Genomic DNA, 3,191 nt, shown 5'->3' on the forward strand with positions numbered 1-3,191 from the left:
TTGGGCTTTGCAGCTTTAGCTTATCAATTACATTAAAATAAGAAATAATAGAATCATAGAAATCATAGACAATTTTGAAAGAACCAAAAGGAAACAATTGTTATAGCATTTCAGAATTTGTATTATTGGTAAAATAGAATTTAATTCCAGAGAGCCAGATTCTGATCTCCTTATTCTTGCTAGGTGTCTTTTTATCTTTTTCAGTCTTAGTTAATGGATCCGGGAAGTAAATTTTTCACAGTGTGAATCTGAGGAGTTATTCTTTCAAAACAAACCTCCAAGAAATGATAACTGAATAATATGTGGGGCTGTCAAACAGCCTCATCTTTGCTTCATTGCTGTCAGTCAGTGACTGAGAAGGGCTCTTTGGGACGTTCTGTGGTATGACTGAGATGAGAATCTATCCCACTGCCAAGAATCCCTCCCAAAACCTTTCAAAAGGCATCTTCTCCTCTTTGTGAGTTGAAGCAACTCCAGGAAGACTTGTATCCTCTGAGGTGGACATCCCAGTGAGTTCTAATTGGTTCAGTTGAGCTGATTTTTATCTGACAAGTTCCTTTCCTAGAATTAAGGAAAAATAATCATCTGTCAATTCTACACTGAGGTATTTAATTTGATCCCAAAGAATTCTCTTTTTTTTTTCCATCTAATTGGTTGAAAAAATTCATATATTATTGTGAGTCGTTTTGCAACAAAAATCCTTCCTGTGGAGCTGCAAATGAGCTGAAAGCCGGTTACTTGTACGGCTGTAGTGGGGCTACCTGGAGACTGTGCATTGTCAGGAACAGTGAGATCATGTGACTCTCAGCGTGGTCTGTGGGGGTCAACCTGTGCCTGCAGATGAAGCTGCTTTAGACAAAAGCTAGGCTGCCTTGGGATCCAGGGAATGAAGTGCTGCTTTCCAGGCACTTTTCTAGAGCGTGGAAGATGCACCTTTTGTTCCTTCAGCAGCTTGGTGGTTGGTTGCCTGTTTCCATGGTCTGGTTTAAAGTGGTAATTGGCAGAGTCTGTGTGGGAGATGTGCTTTGTGAATAGGATAGAGACAATAGAGCTGAAAGTCTGACTTGGCCAATGCACTGTCCACTTCTGTAGAGAAGAAGAAACACAGAACTAATCTAAGGAAAGGCTCAAGAGCAGATCAACCGGCAGGTCTAGCAGAGGTTAAACAGTAAAAAGGAAGTGTCTGTGAATGAGGGAGTTTGGGGAATTAAACGGGGATTTTCCTCTGAGGGGAGGGACAGCAAGAAAAATACAGCACAGCTCTGGTTGCCTGTGGGGAGTGTCATTGTCATCACAACCAACCATAGCTCATTCAAGATGAATGAAGCTTTGAACAAGTGTAAGTGGTATATGTGTTTGTGAGAAGTTCACCTTTTAAGCTAAGATTTATGTAATGGGAAATGCATAATTGTTTGATCTGACTGACACTGCACCTATATTGTGCAGCCCAGAAGATGGAGATTGAGACTGCAGACGAAGTTGCTATTGTTGGGATAGGATGCAACTTTCCTGGAGGTAAGTTTGGGGTAAAAGCAAAGCCGGCAGTGAGTAAACATGGAAAAGCAGAGTAGTTCATTAGTGTTGAAATGGAGGAAAACAACATGTTCCTCCCTTAGTAGAATGTGTTGCTTTGCTACTTGTAGGATCTTTTTAAAAGGTTGTGCTGTGGTGGAAATTAGTTGGTTCAAATCAGTCTGCTGACAGATAGACAGACAGACTGATCGATCTGCAGTGCTGGCAGTGGGCAGGGCATTGAGCTGCACACAAAACTCCTACAAACAACTGGATGGGTCTGGGATGATTTGAAGTTTCTGCAGGGGCACTGTCTGGGGGCCTGTGCACTGGTGCAGGACTCTGCATCCATAGGGACAGGACAGATGGAGGGCTGGACAGTATCACCAGCTGTGCCTGTAATATGGATAGGTTGGGTTTTCCTGAAAGAAAACTTCCTGCTTTGTTGCAGTATGTACTGTGGGTGCAGTGAGACAGTAGGGAAATGGAGAGAGAAGGTGGTTAAGGATTTTGTGGGGTTCCTTTGCTTTTAGACAAACGGTGAAGGGACCAGTCATGCTTTTCAATTTCCTCTCACTAAAGAATGATCTGTTCTTTCTCTGGCAATTCTATGTAAGCAACCTAGATTTACCTGTGGGAGTTCCTTGTAGCTGATTGTGAATTTCTGAGTCTGCAAGGGGAGGGGGAGCCCATCATTTAATCTATTTTGAAAACTTTGTACAACAGGAGATGGAATTGACAATTTCTGGAAAGTGCTGGAGGAAGGCAAAAACTGCACAGTGGAAATCCCCCCTGAGAGATTTAATGCCAAAGAGTGGTATGATCCAGATGATAACAAGCCAGGAAAAATATGTACAACGCGAGCTGCTCTTCTCGATGAGTGAGTCTGCTACTGCCCTGTGCCACTGATTTTTGTTGTACTTAGACAATGGGTACAGCTGTTCAGAGGCTGTGACTGATGTGAAGAATAGCAAATTATTATGGTCAGCAGATTTGTCTTTTATTTGAATTCTACATTCACCTTAAATGCTCAGGCTGCAGACCTTTAATGAAATGAGAAGTTCACATGCCCCAAAAAAATCTTGTTGGCTCCTGAGATTAACACTCGGTAGGGTTGAATGGTAGGGCACAGAATTACTTCAGTGATTAGTCCCATGTTAGATATTGAATTCTGCACTGAAATCCAGGGATGATAGAAGGCCACACAAATGTGATCTTGAGGTACAAGATTAAGGTTGGACTTGGTCTTTTGTAAGCGTGGGCCTACTCTGAAGATGTTTGTAAAGAAAAACACACACACAAAGTATTTGGAATTTGTTGTTAGAGAAGTAGGGGTATCTCTTAGAAACACTTGAGCTGACGCTCTAGTTATTGGTTGTAAACTGTAAAGTGTGGGTCTGTATTGGCATAAAATAAGGTAGAAGACAATATTTGTTTATAACTCATTGGCTAAGACCACATTACAGGAGAGGGAGACTCGTTCTGCACATTTCATAATCTGAGGAGTCCTGTTGGTACTAGTGGAATAACCATGCAAATAAAAATGTCTAGGAGTGGGCTCTTACCTCTGCAATGCATAATCCTTGATAAAAACACATCTTGTATGGTGGGACATCAAACATCCTTGGCCTATACACATTTTTTCCTAAATTTCATAAATGGGGATTGTGGCCTAAACA

The sequence above is a fragment of the Corapipo altera genome, unplaced genomic scaffold, assembly GCF_003945725.1.
Source record: "Corapipo altera isolate COAL_440 unplaced genomic scaffold, ASM394572v1 61440, whole genome shotgun sequence".
Classification (NCBI taxonomy): Eukaryota; Metazoa; Chordata; class Aves; order Passeriformes; family Pipridae; genus Corapipo; species Corapipo altera.